The 17418-nt window shown below is 40.3% G+C and overlaps 2 protein-coding genes across 6 annotated transcripts in view; one reads left to right on the top strand and one right to left on the bottom strand.

The window, feature by feature from the left end:
• The window catches only part of NT5DC1 (5'-nucleotidase domain containing 1), a 267029-nt gene that overhangs the window by 161673 nt on the left and 87938 nt on the right, over positions 1 to 17418 (bottom strand). The window lies entirely within an intron of this gene.
• Positions 8136 to 17418, top strand: part of COL10A1 (collagen type X alpha 1 chain) — a 70419-nt gene continuing 61136 nt past the window's right edge. For all 3 annotated transcript variants that reach the window (XM_075924015.1, XM_075924013.1, XM_075924014.1), the window contains exon 1: positions 8136 to 8433. The gene's annotated coding sequence lies outside the window, so the exon portion shown is untranslated. The remainder of the gene's footprint in view (positions 8434 to 17418) is intronic.

Below are 17418 nucleotides of genomic sequence, written 5' to 3'. Positions count from 1 at the left end.
TAGCGACTCCACTAACAGAGCTGACAAAGAGTGGGTACCCCCAAAAAGTATGCTAGACATGTAGGGATAACATATTAATGTATTGAAAATGATTCCCCCAAATGGAAGTGACTCCCCATAATTTGTTCCCCACAACTTAAAGTGTTTAGATTTATTATTAATTCTTATTATTACTACTATTATTTGTTAAGATTGTTAAATGTTTAGATTTATTATTATTATTGCCCCTATAGAATATAATGTATTAGGTCATGTAACTTAGAACTGTTAAGAATATAATCTTATGTAGCCAGAAACAGCCCCCCCTCTGTGCTCCAGGGCATGCTCAAGCTTGTGCAAGGGGCTGCTTGAAATTGACATTGCAGAGATACATTGTAACAATGCATTGTCAAGCCACTAACTCTGATATGGGAGCCAAGCCCTGTAATTGACTAAGGGCATTGTTACACAATTGACGCCTATTCTCTTTAAAACACTGTAACTTTACTCAGCACTCAGAAAATGTTTTAAGCAATACCACCCAGAAACTTTTGTAACTACAACTTTTATTATTATACAAAATACTGTATGGGAAACATTAATTAGGGAATGTATGTAAGAGAGAGAGTGCTTGGACGATGAGTGAATGGTTCTGAGAGGTACCAGCCTGAGAATACAGCAACAAAGGGCTGAAGAAGGCGTCAGGTGCCAGTGCAACCAAAAGGTGTCAAGTGGAGAAAACCAAGTACTGGAGGTCCACCCGATGAGATCACTGATGAGCACCTGGCAGCCACCCTGGAGACATCAGCATGATGCAGCAATTTCCATAGACTGGCATAGGAAGAAATTCCTATAAGAACTGGACTAAAAATCTACGGAAACAGAGTCCAAGGTTCTGCTGCCAGCCCACCAGGAGCTTCAGATGCGCATCTGATCAGGACTTCGCTCCCCACTACCATCACTTGTGTACAGAATACCTGGCCAGTATTCTGTCACAAGCAACTTCCAGGCTGGTAACTATACACAGAACTTGAATGAATGGATGTATGAATGAATGTTTATATATAAAAAAAAGTGTATAAGGGTTAAGTAGTGATAGGAATAAGTAGTTAAACAACATTGTTTGCTTCTATCTTTTCTTTATTTTTTTATTCTTATCTTTACAATAAATGTGGCTTTTTGCCTTATCCCCCTCATAAGATCCTGCTTGCTTTTATTTGGTATAACAGACAGAGCAGTGGGAGGGCGCTTTCCAACACCCAAAACAGCATCTCACCAATGTCCCGCTCCTCGCACAACCAGATTTTGCAAGGACTTTTACAGTTCAGACAGATGCCTCGAACGTAGGCCTGGGGCTGTATTGGCCCAGGGGCAGGGAGGCAGGGAGCAACCGATTCTGTATATAAGCCGCAAGCTGCTACCCCGCGAACAAGCCTACTCCACCATAGAGAAGGAGGCACTAGCAGTCAGATACAAGCTGGAGGCCCTCAGATACTATCTGTTGGGGAACCCATTTTTGCTCATCATGGACCATGCGCCCTTGAGGTGTATGCATAACATACGGGAGGCGAACCCCCGCATAATGAGGTGGTACCTGTTCTTACAGCAATATAAATTGAGTGGGCAGGAGAAGGGGAGGCCAGCAGGGGGAAAAGGGGGAGGTGTGTGACGGGGAAACCTCCCCCCGCACTTGCGCCCACTGCCCAGCGGCTCCCGACAACTCAGGCAGCGCCGCTGCCACCGCCTCTGTAAGCGGCAAACAGGACGCCGGTGGCACAGGTGTAGTAGGGGTCGGGATGCAAGCGGCGGACCCTAGGGCCCAGGGAAGGGCGGCCGGCGGGCCTGCTGTGCGGGGGGGGGGGGGGAAGGGAAGGTACCCTGGCCAAGACGCCCTGGCCGGGAGGAGCCGGGGGGAGGAGAGCAGGGACTGGCAGTGCTCTCACTTCCCACAGGTGGAGAGCCCGAGGGGCGGCAAAAGCCCAGGACGGCAGACACCGGAGCGGAGAGGGCCTGCGGCTGGGGGAACGCCTCCGGGAGATCCCAGGAGTGACACGGCCCCCGACAGAGGGGCCAGATGGGCCCGAGCCAGGACACTGATGGCATGAGAACTGGGGCGGGGGACAGCCGAGCCGACGAACCCACCGGGACCGTAAGGGGGCCACAGTGAAACACCCAGGGAAAAGGGGGAAAGAAACTGAAGGCCGGGATCAACGGGGCTGGACTGAGCTCAACCCCGCCACACAGAGGTTAGATTAATTCAGTCTGCATGCTGCAGAAGAGTTCTTTTTGACATAAATGTATTGTAGTAGCCAAATGAATGATGGAGGTGTGAGACAGAAAGGGGCATAAAAGAACTGAATTGATAGCAGGAAGCTCCTGAGTACAGGAGGCCCTCAACTTGCGACCGCTCAAGTTCTGAGCCCCCATACTTACAACCATTTTTGTAAGTGCACAGCGCCTATCGTAAATGAGAGTTCGAGTTATGATGCCCCTGACTTGCGACGCTTTCCCCAGATCCAATCGCATCGCAAGTCAGGGGCCTCCTGTACAGCATAGGCATGCCAATCTGCTATTTAAAATATTTAGCAAAGTTGTATATTTCAGACACAGACATCCTAGTAATCCAATGAAGTCTGGTTTTTACAAATGGTACCTGCATATTGATATTTCCTGATAAATCTTTTAGCAGGAGTAGACTTTTTATAGCCATTAGATAAGTCATCAATAGGTCTACCATTTTCTAATTATTGAAACTCTCTGAAATACCATGAATATAAAATCTTAGAAAATCCACAAACGATTATCTAATTGGTTTTTAAAGAAAATTAAACTTCAAAAATTACTGTCAATGTAACATTAAAGACCCACTATAAACCAACAAAAGGAAGTTCTATGACTGAAAGCTGAAAAACAATCTCAACTCAGCATGATGTTGAGTAATAACAGTAATGTAAGCATAGCAAAATGAGCAAAGGACAACATTTCAGCCTTTATTTTGAACTGCTTTGCTTGTACAAGTTAAAGTTATATCTTTTTAGTGTAATGCTGAACTGTTACATGAACAAAACCTCCACTGACAATCAATGGGAGTTTTGTTTGTTCAGTGACTCCAGGGTTCGGACCTGCAGTACATTTCAGTACAATGGGACTAGACAGACAACACCCTGAAAACATGCCTTTTAATGCTACTTTCATGTAGATGTTTGTGGTTTGCTCTCTGCTAGGAAATGAAAACTCTTTTTTGCACAAGCATGCACTACTCCATTGTTGTACAAGTGATCCCATGAAACAAAGTATTTCTGTTGGCATATCTTCTTCATGCTACTAGTTCTCACTCTTCACTATGTTGTTCTCTGTTCGGCTCATCTTACAAACTAATTTCCTATGTGAATATTATTTTAAAGATATATTATTTTAAAATAAATATCTGTCTGGTAGTAAGCCTATTGTTACTTCCAAAAATGCCATGCAAATAAACTCTTTACAAAGAACAAAACTGTTATAAGAAGTTGAAAGACTTTTGCCACACTAATTTTATTATCCTATTCATATTTAGGCCCAAACTTTCAACATTAGCTAATAACATTGGGTGGTCAACCTGTGACACCTTCAAGAGACTAGGCTTTCAAAAGTGGGTGTTCTATACTTTCTAAAAATTAAGTCCTTTTAAAGTTTCTCAAGCTGGATACCTGAAACTAGAGGTCGACATATCAACAGACACTTCTGAACATTTAAAGAAAGATATTTTCAGGAAGCTAGTAAAGTCTTGATTGCTCTGACTGAACAGCTCTTCATGTGTTTCCTCTCAAAACTCAGGAAGATAGGCTCAGTCCCACAGGTTCATGATGGAGCAAAAGGCCCTTGGTAACTGATCCTTTCTTGGGAGGAAGAAACATAGCAGGCATTGGCTGCTTGTTAAATTAGCGAATCATCTGTCCCAAGTAGAAGTCTCTATTATCACTGTGGCAGTTTCTTGCTGGAGTTTCCAAATGGAGCAGGATAATAATGAGAAGGCATTTGGAATAAGTGCATCTCTCCTCCTGAAGTAGATACTTGTTTTGCTGTTGTGCTTGCATGAAAAGAGTCTCCCAGCTACACAGGTTTCGATAGGCTCATGAAGTCCTCATGACCACCACTAAGGTCACTATTTTGTCCACTCAAACAATCCACTTTGGACTCTTAGGGTATGTCTACACTCGCTCCCTAGTTCGAGCTAGGGATGCAAATGTAGGCAACCGAAATTGCTAATGAAGTGGGGATTTAAATATCCTGCGCTTTATTAGCATGATCTCGCCAGCACATTACTCCGCTTAACATGTGTTTCGAAAGTGAAAGTGAGCGCTGGGACGCGTTCGTTCGAACCAAACCCCTTGGTTTGGATTCCTGAATCTCCACATTCCTTTGCTGCTGACAAATATGTATGCATCCCACTGTCAAACAGCATTTTCATCTAGATTTATGGCTGGTCTATGTGTACAACAGCAATTAATTGCTCCACAAGTTCCAGTGGAAGAGATCTGTGCTACTGATCTAAAAGTTCCAACCCTGCAACTGATACAATGTGGGAGTCAACATATTTCTATGTGAGGGAAGTTTTATTTTTTTCAGCTTGCTTTTAAAAAAGTTTAGTAAATGAATTAAATAATAAAAAGAAGAAATCTACATTACAAGAACATTGAGGTTGTAAAGTCAAACACTGAAAAGTTAGGAAATGCCAGTATTAAGGTTACCTGTGCAATTAGCCCCCTTGTGCATCCGAACTGAGACTTTAATTACCAGATCACACACTATTTTTTCCAAAGGACCTAGGTGCATCGATATGAAGCACTCAGAAAATGAGGAACCTAAAATTAGCTGCCATCTGCAACACGTTTGATTTAAATGATTTGGAGCCAGATCCTGTATCATTGACATTACTGGGAATTTTGCCACTGAGCTCAAGGGGAACTGGAGCAAAGTCTTGTTCTTCATAGAAATTCTGTGGCAAAAGCAGGGACAGAATCCTTCATCTGCCTTATCCAGGAGACCATCCCTTCTCTTCCCCCCCCCCCCCATTTACTACAAACCTTCCAACTTCCTCAACAAATGAGGCAAAGGTCCCGTACATACCAGCTTTGGCAGTATGGCTTATCTGGTTAGGTCCTGTAATGGTGTTGCTGGTGTATATATATGGCCAGAGTTGGCACCGAGGTTTGTTGCATGGATTGGTTCCTGAGTTAGAGTTGCGGGAGGCAGGCCAGTCCTCACCCACAGACAACCCGCCAACCTGAAGCATATTCTCACCAGCAACCATACGCTGCACCATAATAACTCTAAATCAGGAACCAATCTATGCAACAAACCTCGGTGCCAACTCTGCCCACATATATAAACCACCATCACAGGACTTAACCAGATCAGCCATATGGTCACTGGTTCATTCTCCTGCACATCTACTAACGTAATATATGCCATCATGTGCCAACAATGCCCCTCTGCTATATACATCACCCAAACTGGACAGTCCCTACGTAAAAGAATCAATGGACACAAATCAGATATTAGGAATGGCAACATACAAAAACCTGTAAGGGAACACTTCAATCTCCCTGGACACACAATTGCAGATCTAAAGGTAGCCATCCTGCAGCAAAAAAAAAAAAAACTTCAGGACCAGACTTCAAAGAGAAACTGCTGAGCTACAGTTCATCTTCAAGTTTGACACAATCAACTCAGGATTAAACCAAGAGGCTGTGTCTAGACTGGCAAGTTTTTCCGCAAAATCATTTGATTTTGCGGAAAAACTTGCCAGCTGTCTACACTGGGGCTACGTCTACACTGGCCCCTTCTCCGGAAGAGGCATGCTAATTTAGAACTTTGGAATAGGGAAATCCGCGGGGGATTTAAATATCCCCCGCGGGATTTAAATAAACATGGCCGCCGCTTTTTTTCCGGCTTGGGGAAAAGCCGGAAAAAAGCGTCTAGACTGGCGCGATCCTCCAGAATAAAGCCCTTTTCCGGAGGATCTCTTATTCCTACTTGCAATCTCTTAATCCTCCCCCGCGGATTTCCCTATTCCAAAGTTCTAAATTAGATTGCCTCTTCCGGAGAAGGGGCCAGTGTAGACGTAGCCTGGCTGTTTGAATTTCCGCAAGAACACTGATGATCTCATGTAAGATCATCAGTGTTCTTGCAGAAATACTGTACTGCTCCCGTTCGGGCAAAAGCCCTCTTGCGCAAATCATTTGCGCAAGAGGGCCAGTGTAAACAGCACAGTACTGTTTTCCGCAAAAAAGCGAAAATGGCGATCGGGGCTTTTTTGCGGAAAACTGCGTCTAGAATGGCCACGGACACTTTTCCGCAAAAAGTGCTTTTGCGGAAAAGCATCTGCCAATCTAGACGTGCTTTTCCGAAAATGCTTTTAACGGAAAACTTTTCCGTTAAAAGCATTTTCGGAAAATCTTGCCAGTGTAGACGTAGCCAGACTGTGAATGGCTAGCTAACTACAAAAGCAGCTTCTCCTCTCTTGGTATTCACACCTCCAGATCAGCTACTAGAAGTGGGCCTCATCCTCCCTGATTGGATCCACCTCATCACCTCTAGCCTGATTCTGGCCTGCATATTTATATCTGCCTCTGGAAATTTCCACTACATGCATCTGACGAAGTGGGTCTTTGCCCACGAAAGCTTATGCTCCAACACTTCGGTTAGTCTATAAGGTGCCACAGGACTCCTCACCGCTTTTGCAGATTCAGACTAACACGCCTATTCCTCTGATACCAGTCCCACTTAGGCTCATCTATACTATCACACTGGAATAATTTTGCAAGGAAACCCAAATGAAGGTGGGTAGAAAGCCAGTGTTCCAAGCCATGTCTGGATTGCATTTAGAACAGAGCTCTAGTTCTAGGCAGAATTAGGGCTAGAGTTTGGGTTTGAAGCAGACAGCATCATACTGACAAGGGCTATCAGGCAGATCAAAAGCTCTTAAAGAATTTCTTCCATTGGAGGAAGTTTCTACAGAACTAATCTGACAAAATTTTGGCTAAACATGAACCAGAAATGGAAAGACACAGTGCAACTTTGAAATTAGGGATCTGAATCCAAACCTACCTGAAATTTCAAAGTATTTTGATTTGAAGTTCCAGTTTTGGCCCACCTCTAAGGAATATTCTACACTGGCAAAAGAACAGTATCTTTCATTTGTAATTTCTACAATTTATTTTTAATACTACATCAGAGCAACTGTGATGGTATTTGGTTCATTTTTGTATCAGCACTCACTGACTCATGAGGCCCACTTCATCGCATTATTAAAATGTGAAAATTAAATAGTAACTTTAAGAAAAGACTTCTGAATTAGCTTAATGATCTACAGTTAATACTCACTAGAGCACTGCCATTTCCAATCTGTAAGTTTGATTTTCTGGTCCTATTCTTTTTCCCAAGTCCAGAGCCTGAAAATACTTAGAGGAAAAATTCTCATCCTCCGATGATAAAGAAGTGCCTTGTGTTATATGACTATGCATTTTCTAGCTAAATGAGGAGTAAAGTGCTGGATTATAATGGAACTCAATATAATCTTTGATGATAAGACTAACAGCTGTGATGTGGGCTTTTTAGGACTCTATAACAAATGGAGATATTCAGGGTTCCAAAACGGACAGCAAAAGTGAGGAAAGAGGGTCTGCAGAGGAGATTATTCCCATGGGTACCAGCCTAATTCTTATAGTCAAGTCTCTTAAGATCTTGTTCATCATTCCTTACTCAGAAAAAGCTCCTGTATGCCCTAAATCTGGCTGATATGTACCTATAACATTCATAGTAGCACAAAGATGGAAGACAGATGTAGGATCAACAATAAGACCTCCCAAGAATTATTCAAACAATTCTGAAATCTGAAGTTTGATACTGTAATGTGAACAGAGCAATCAACATGGGAAGACACTATGATGAAAGACCATACTTTTCCCCTAAAGTATACAAATAATTCAGATTAATTAGAAACACTAGAGATTTTGCTTTATAAATCACACTAATTCCATCCCAGTATACATATGTATACCAAAATAAATGTCATATCCTTCTTTAAATTAACAGATGGATCAGATGAATAAGAATCCTAATCCCCTTCCACCTCTCATACAGAGCCATTTAACTACTGGGAAACAGAAAATTATTCTCTCCTGGAACTGACTCAGAAGGCAGATCCATCATTCAGTAGCCAGCATATGATTCAGCTTAGCTTTGCATAAAAAGTTAAAAAGTCCAAAAGCAACCAAAAAGGGCTCTTTTTGAAGAAGAAAATTTGAAAGGGGGGCCAGCTGCCTCATTTTAACCTCCAGAAATGCCTGCTGAAAGATTCTGCGAATCATGACTGCTGAAAAAGGACTACCCCTGCAACGAGAAAGTGGCAACTTTCAGTGACATCCAGCAAGAAGGCATTCCCCTCTATCTAAAGTCATCTGCTAAAAGGTAGGATGAGAATGTATTCATGTCCAGAAAGATGGGAAAAAAACCTAATATACATGGCAATTACCAAAATATGACAATTCTGTTGTTTTCAGATGAAATTAATGTAAAACAGCAGAATACCTTTTAAAAGAAAAATATTTAAATTTATTATTTAAAGCAAGATTTTTCTTAAAATAGGCTGATTTTTGCTCACGTTTTATCATCTTTACTAGCAAGCACTGAATAAGCAGCAATAAACGTTACGGCAAGTAGGAAAAAGACATTCCATTCTGTTAAAGTCTTGGAATATGATACAAAATGTAAAAATACCAGCAAATATTCCAGTTATCTTAAATTCAGTGTCTGAATAGCAAAATGATTTACTGAGCCTTCATATGCCTTTAATATTTCTTCATATGATGTACACACACAGAATGAAAAACCCTATTACTGCTGTAATCCCCTCATGTTTTCAATGGGATACATTTCAAATTGATAAGGTGTTATGATCTAGTTTTTAGATCATTTGAAAACAGTGCTATTTTCTTCTCATATTAATAATTTTCTGTTATTAACATGTGAAAATTCCTGTGACTTCAAAAGACTTAAGTTCAAAAAATTCCAGAGCCCCTCAGCGATGCTTGTTACAAGTGTCTTTGTACAAATGCTGTTAACAAACAGAAGGATGAACCTGCTACACTGAAAGGTATAATTCAAAACATATTATTCAATTTCCTTTATATTTCAATGCCTTTGCAAAGCATTTCATTTAAATGCTTTGACAATGGTAACGCTCCCAAAGAGGTAAAACTGAATAGATAAAAGTCGTTAGAAAAAAGCTGCACCAGTTATGGCACAAAGCTAAGGATGTACCAATCATGAATTACAAACTTCTTTTATAAGGGGTTTATTATTTTACCTTAAAAACTGCTTGAACTGACAGTTGTTAAGCTTCTTCTCCCTCCCCCCTTTCAAATTTTCTTCTTCATGAGTTTGGCTGGGTTTTTGTTACAACATGAACAAAAGGAGGGAGGAACTTTCTGTGGCTTGAGATGCTTTTTTCGTCACGCTATACTGAACAGCAACTTTAAAAAAGACCCTTAATTCTGCATACTACTTAATGCTTCCAAGTGGAGATTTTTCAGAAACTGATTTAGGGTTTCTCATTTAAACATTTATTGAGTTTTAAATTTTGAAAACCGGCTCACGAGCAGGAAAAATAAATTTTCAATGCAGATTCCAGAGCACCTTCACAAACACTATTACATCTTTACAAAAGGAATTGAAATTATAAAACATAACTCACTCAAGATCATTTTAACAGTACCTTCATAATATGTACTACCACAGGATGGCTTAAACTTTGTACTGTAAGCAAGGTATGGCTAGTCAGATCTAATTTACACTAAATCAAGCAAACTATAGCTGTCCTTATCCTTAATAGATTGGTGCAACTAATGGAATCCTACATGTCAGAACATACAATTCCCTTCTCTTTGATCAGGTGGAGCACAGCACTCTGGGACCTTCTGTCCAGTGGCATCGTCTTTATATTAACAAGTGAGAGACTTTGTTAGCTGCACTGAGGGCCACATTTTTGTGAACAGTCTATACCTTCTCCACCCTTGGGACAAAACATTTTATTGTTTATTATGATAGCTTTGGAAAACTTAGAGTGTTTGATATTAACAAATCGCACATCATCATACTACAGACTAAACGGCTTCTTTGTACTGTTATGTGTCTATGTTGCTTTTTTAAATATTATTTTGAGGTACCTCTATTTCAGTCCTTGCTATAGAACTTTCTAAAATACGTCAGAGTTTAATACAATGACTCTGAAGTGCTGGGACATGACCTTCAAGAGAGATGCCTGGAAAAAGCTTTGAGGGCAGAGTAATTAAGCAGAGTTTGGAGAGCAATTAGGTACATTGAAAACTAAAACAGCTAAGTCAGTTACAGCTCTCAACTATACTCCCTTGCATTTCAGTATAATATAATGTGAACATGATGCCATATAAATGGGGCAAGAGGGTATACAGATAGAGGGAGGAAGGATAAAAATTTGCAGATGATACGTAACTGCTCAAGAGATAAAATTTATTTATTTTGGGTATACACATCCTAAACTCATAATTCCAGTCATCAGAAGAAGTAGGTTATGCCCACAAAAGCTCATGATACCATCTTCGGCTGTGTCTACATTGGCATCCCTTTCCGGAAAAGGGATGCTAATGAGACACTTCGGAATTGCAAATCCGTGGGGGATTTAAATATCCCCCGCGGCATTTGCATTTACATAGCTGCCGCTTTTTTCCGGCTCGGGGTTTTTGCCAGAGAAAAGCGCCAGTATAGACGCGATTTTCCGGAAAATAAGCCCTTTTCCGGGAGATCCCTTATTCCGGGATCTCCCGGAAAAGGGCTTATTTTCTGGAAAATTGCGTCTACACTGGCGCTTTTCTCCGGCAAAAACCACGAGCCGGAAAAAAGCGGCAGCTATGTAAATGCAAATGCCGCGGGGGATATTTAAATCCCCCGCGGATTTGCAATTCCGAAGTGTCTCATTAGCATCCCTTTTCCGGAAAGGGATGCCAATGTAGACACAGCCTTCATGTTTTGTTAGTGTATAAAGTGCTACCAGACTATTTGCTCAAGAGAGTTAAGTCCAAAGCAGACTGTGAAGAGCTTCAAAAGGCTCTCACACAACTAGGTGAATAGCAAACTAAATGGCAGATGAAATATAATGCTGATAAATGCAAAATAACGCACATTGGAAAACATAATTCCAAAGGATACAGATGATGGGATCTACATTAACTGTTATCACTCAAGAAAGAGATCTTGTAGTCATCATGGATACTTCTCTAAAAACATCCACTCAAATGTGCAGCAGCACTCAAAAAAAGTTTATATTGTAAACCACAAACTCCCCTCTCCCATAAGGAGCTCTCAAATGTGTGCAGTCTTTTCACTGTGCTTATCTGAGTTTCATTCCAGGAGTTTCTGAGAGCTGCAGTGCTCCTCTCAGACATACAAATACTCAGATTTGCAGAGTGTCACCCTTTGGCCCTGAGATTCACAATGCCCTTTTGCATGGAGATGCACTGCACCTGTTGTGAAGCTCTGAAACAATATTCTGTGGTACACTGTGAGAAGTCTTCTTTTAGGCCTTTTGAGGTCTGCTGGCTCTTCAACCTCTGCTAGTCCTTCTACTTCAGCAGCACAGGCCCATTGCAACAGGTCTCTGGGATGCAGAACTGTCCGGGACAATGTTTCTGTGATGAACTTATCATGGATACTCTGGACAGGGTCAAAAAGCATGTGAAGTACCAGAGGAAAAAGGAACCACGGCAAATGCAAAAGGCATAGATGGGTTGCACACCATGAGAACGGATTCCAGTGTGTGAGGTGAGGTTTGCAGCATAGTTTCTGAAGCAGGACTATCAGCTGAGAGAGGAAAATAGAGCCCAGCAGAAAGACCTTTTTGAAAAGCTGCTAACACGCACGGCCACCAGAGTACAGGGCTCTGCTCCATCTGTACCATGTCCTGCTTGCCCTTCATGGATGCAGGTGATACCAACCAGGAAGACTTTGGACAACTCAAAAATTAGGTGGCCCGTAAATGTGGAATATAAGAGCAACTGGATAGGTCCTCCAGACTATTCAGGCACACTCCTCTCTGCATACCTTCACCTCATGTGGGCCTACCCCCATGCAGACTCCCAGCCCCTGTGAAAAGTCCCATCCCTCTGCAGCAGCACTAAATGCATGCTAAGAATGGAAGAAAGAGAAAGGAGAATGGGAGACCAGAAGACAAACAATAGTAGGGGGTTTATTCCTTGGATCTAGTTTTATAGTTTGCACTATTAATGTATTTTTTGTGTGTGAAAGTTTTGATGTTGGTTTATTATTGGTGTTCCAGTGTGCTAGAAGCAGCTGGCCTGCCTGGCTATGCTTTAACATTGTGCTTTACTAATGTATGTTGAAAATAAAGGTTTTCATTTTATTAAGGCATTTTATTTGCATCACAGTATCTGATAATGTCATGAGTATTTCAAATGATAGACACAGGATACGGGACAACTGGGAAGTTGTACGTAAATGCTATTTCTCAATACATCTTGGCTGTGTCTAGACTGGCCAGTTTTTCTGGAAAATCAGCCACTTTTCCGGAAAAACTTGCCAGCTGTCTACACTGGCCACTTGAATTTCCGCAAAAGCACTGACGATCTCATGTAAGATTGTCAGTGTTCTTGCGGAAATACTATGCTGCTCTCATTCAGGCAAAAGTCATTTTTTGCCAGAGAAAAGCGCCAGTATAGACCCCTCATAGCCCCCCCTTACGATAGTCCGGCTCTGCCCCAGGCGTCCCTGATTCAGCCGCTGCTGGTCAGTTTCAGCAGCAGCTGAATGGGGGAAGCCTGTCCGGACCATCAGGAGTCCCAGAGCATTGGATGCCGGACTAATGGAGTTTTACTGTAGTAGGTAATATTTACATTTGCACCTATTTTGTTTCTCTATAAAGGAAGTTAAATAGAAGGCATACTTTTTGTCAACAAGATAGACTTTTTATCCCAGAGTTGAAATACTGTAATCATTTGAAGATTTATTTAATCATGTTAGTAAAAATATTCAACTATTTCTATTTAAAAATAAAGTGAAAAGTCTGTTCTCTCACTATGCATAACTTATTGATGTAAAAACATTGTGATTACCTTATGGCGTATAATATCCTTACCTGTTATTTGGCAGACACTTATTCGTGCATGTGTGTGAATATATAAAGCAGTGTAGAAATTATGTCATATATGTACAAAAATAGAAGCCATATTTTGAAAATTTGCCCCTTCTTGCTTAGAGCCTTGTTTTTACACCTGTACCTTTAATTTAGAGTTCTGCACTGTAATGATTTCTATATAATTGTTTCCTTTTTAATATGAAATCTAAAAATGGCAACTCTATTTCATTCTTGTGTCTAAGCATACATGATAAATTGACCACCGGTGAATCAATCACTGTAGTGGTGATCTACCCTGTAGTGAAGATAAGCCCTCAGAAATGTAAACTTCTCTTCCAAGTTTGGTTATTTACTAAAACAAATATCAAAGATCAAAAAAGCAAAAATCAAAGATCAAAAAATCATAACAACTTCAGGATGTAACAACAAATCTTAACATATAAATATCAAGAAAAAGAATTGTATTTCACATTTTATACCTGTTACTTACTCTTAATGAAACAATAATCCAAATAATTCTGCAGGTGATGCTCACCCTCCTGTCAATGGAGAATTGTTTTAAAACCTATGTTGTAAACCTGATCCTGTGCATAATGGGGGGCAGGCAGCATAGGGTGAATTGCTTCACAGGCTTGAGTAAGTAGCACATGCAAATATGGAGAGTAGTGAGTGGATACAAGAAATGCAAACTTTGCAGACAACTTGGATTCCATGAGGTGATCCAGAGAACCCTCACATGCAAGGACTGTGCTCCTTCCTAATAAAGAACTTCAATGTGTATTGAATAAATACACACTGAAATATTAATTGAATTGAATTTAAGTGGGTGGAAATGGGTAGGTCCTCAGTACTTTGGCCTGAACTCTGCACTTCTTCCCTGTACTTAGTGCATTCTACTCATCCGTACAATAGCCACAACAGCAATCTGCCAATGTCTACATCATCACTGAATTACCATTCTGAATCATTACTAGTCACTTCATCATTACTGTCCTCTTATTTTGAAGGAAAGCAGTTCAATTTAATATGCTGAAGATTAGTGATCTATTAAAATGCTTTGACTAGATTTAGCTGATGAAAGGTTCATGGCTGGATTACAATTTGTATGTGGCAACTAATGTTACAACTAGACCATTCTCCATATCTAAATTTTGAAAGGAGGAATGGTCAGAGCTACAACTAGACCCTCTGATTGAAGTTTAATGTGGACATGAGATAAAATCCAGCTATGAATTACTAGAACTTATAATACAAAGGATATATGAAGGATTATTAAGCAGAAAGAGAGAGTCACTTATCACACACTGCTTAATAGCCTCAGCCTCATGTCTGGGCTGATGATAGAATTCAGTCCACTTCACGAGACTGAAAGGCAAAAAATTATGTTTCTTTTCAATAAAAAGGCATCACTCTCAATCAGACTCTAAAGGCAATAGTTGCGTTTGGATATAAATCGCAAGCCAAAAATCCCAACCAAATATAAATAGTAGCTAACATGTAAATAACAAGCCTGATGTTTAGTGACAATATTTAGTGTGCAAATAGTTCTATGCTGAGTACTAAAAATAAATTTTCCTCACCTTCCCATGTGAAGATCCCGTGAGCACTCTTCAACTCACGGTAGAACAGAGGCTTCAGCATTAAGTAGCACAGGAGCAAAAAATGTTGATATAAATACACAATGTAATTTTTATACACAATTTTAATTAATCTATGTTACATATGTTAATATAGGTAGCTATGTAAATATTATTACATTTGCGCACACACATGCAGCCATTATCTGACAAATGCAGACATACCTGTCAGAAAACAAAGGGCTATGAACTGGACAGCTGAAAGTTACAATTTGAACAGCAATGAGAAAGTTAGGGAATGGATGTGGGAAAGTGAAAATGCACAACAGAACCGTGAAACATGAAGAAAGATATAAGGAACAAACATGCCATTAAATTTTGGTTAGAGGTACAGAGTCTAGTTTATTGTGTCTGGTGTAGTATGTAAATAAGTCTCAGAATCTCATTACACATTTTAATCTCAAAAGAACTGAGAGGTTAATGAAGAAAAACAGTACAGAAAACAAACTGATTTCTTTCAAAGCTCAGAAATATAAATATTAACTCAGGTCAGGTTTAAGTGAGCTGTTTTGGGGAGTTGTGTTTGTCTTAAGACAGTTTGTCCATCTGTAATATTCTGTGGGAAGCTAGGCCTGAGGCTCCTTGGTGTGCTTTGTGTTGTGTATTAGTGTGTGTGTACGTCCAACAAGACCCATCCAGACAAACCACCAAGAACAGGCTTTATTCTGTAAAAAAACAGAACAGGATCACAGTTCAGCAGCCCCTCTCTGCATGCAGCCTGCCTGCTGCTTGGAGTTCAGTCCCTGCTGGGACCCTGCTAGGGGCAGAGGTTACAGCATACAACACAACCCCCCTTACAACAAGTTCTGACTCCCACAGTACAGCCCCGCAATAACCCAAGTCCATATTCTCCCTTTGTGTCACTTCTCTCAGGGTGCGCTATAGCCCTTTTTTGTCCTACTTGTTAAAAAAAAAAAAAAAACCCAAACCATAGAATAGGATCACAATTCAGCAGCCCCTCCGCTCTACATGCAGTCTGCCTGCTTCTAGTTCAGTCCCTGCTGGGGGCAGAGGGTACATACTGCAGGAACCATGAAGTTCTCCCAACACACCACAGTTTGTAGTTCACAACTTGTAGTTCCCAGGGCTGCTGTTGAAGCACACTGGACTTTGGGCTATACATCATTTCTGCATTATCATAGGCAAACAGTACCAAAATGTAATACTTCTAATGTAAAAAGCATAAACAGCACTTTTTGGGGAGTTTCTACTGTAAAGACTAACATAACAGTTTAATTCATATATTCAGTTAGTTTTGCACTTTCTATCTATACACCATATCCTTTTATAACTCCTGCGACCAAAATAAACATGTTATATTTTATAAGCAAAGGCCAAATGGACAGGAACATTTACCAGTTTTTTCTAAATATAGCTAAATAAAAGTGACTATATTAGTGATGGGAAAATATTTATAATTCTTCCATGGTTGGAGAGCAGATATTGTTTGTTTATGTATTTTAAAACTGGCATCTGCTTTGAATAGAAAAAAAGCATGAAACATTCAATACAGGAATGACAGCAATTGCATGATGCCAAGTCTTCTTGGGCATTCACAATGATTTTTGGAAGGCTTCACTAACAACAGACATGGCTGACATTTTTGCATCAAAGGAAAAACTATTAAATAAATCATGGACAAAAGCCCTTTAAAAAAAATGTTTCACTAGCTTCATTTCATTGGAAGCCATCCAGTTTTGTTTTGTTGTTTATTTTGAGGGCAATTTTATTGTTCTCCTACCAGCTCTAATTAACGGAAAGACATTTCATTTCATACCACGTGACCTTTAATAGGTCCATTTTAAAACATTGCAAAAGCAATTGCAATTGTTATGCTGTGAAGGCATAAAATATACACTAACTTTTATTATTATTATTACACATGGTATTTTCTACATCTCTATCACATTGTTCAGGAAAACTCAGTCCTTCACCGATACCACAAAGGTTACAGACTGATGTACAAGAAATGAAGCCTCAGAAGCACCAGTGTATCTAGAAAGCGGTTAAACTTTAACTGAGTGTTCTACGACTTGTTCTTAATGTAGCTTTATTCAGGCCTACTATAGGTCTCATGCAAAGCCCACTGAAACCAATGGGCTCTGAATTAGGCCTTATGCAATGCACAAATGTGGCAAACGCTACAAAGACTAGAGTCCTAGTCATCACTCAGAGAAAACACATATAGTACTTTCTAATCCTGTTTTTTCCAAATGTATTGATCTATTAACATTCATATTTTAAAAACAGATCAAAGTACACTTTCTGTAGTTTATTTACAAAAAAATGTGTTGGGATTTGTTTTTTCTCTTTGTCTCTTTACAGTAGCTTCACCGACTTAACTGGATCAGTGTCTAAAAGCATAAGCTTTTCTACCACAGGTGCTAAAGGGGTAACTCTTCACTGGCAGGTTTAGTAGTCTCTTATCCACTTATCAGGGTCAGCCACCACATTGGGACAAAACCAATTTTCCCTTTGTGTGGGCGACACTCACATTGCCGCTGCTCATAGTGCTTTATGTAGAGAGAAATTCAGCCTCAAGTGCTTTCAGCATGCATGTTTCAAGAACACTAACACAGGCTAAAGCTTTTAAAAATAAGGAATTAAAAACAGACATGGGGTAAATTCTTA

This window comes from Pelodiscus sinensis, chromosome 3, assembly GCF_049634645.1.
Source record: "Pelodiscus sinensis isolate JC-2024 chromosome 3, ASM4963464v1, whole genome shotgun sequence".
Taxonomy (NCBI): Eukaryota; Metazoa; Chordata; order Testudines; family Trionychidae; genus Pelodiscus; species Pelodiscus sinensis.
The sequence above is the reverse complement of the archived record's forward strand: the minus strand, read 5'-3'. Positions and strand labels throughout refer to the sequence as shown.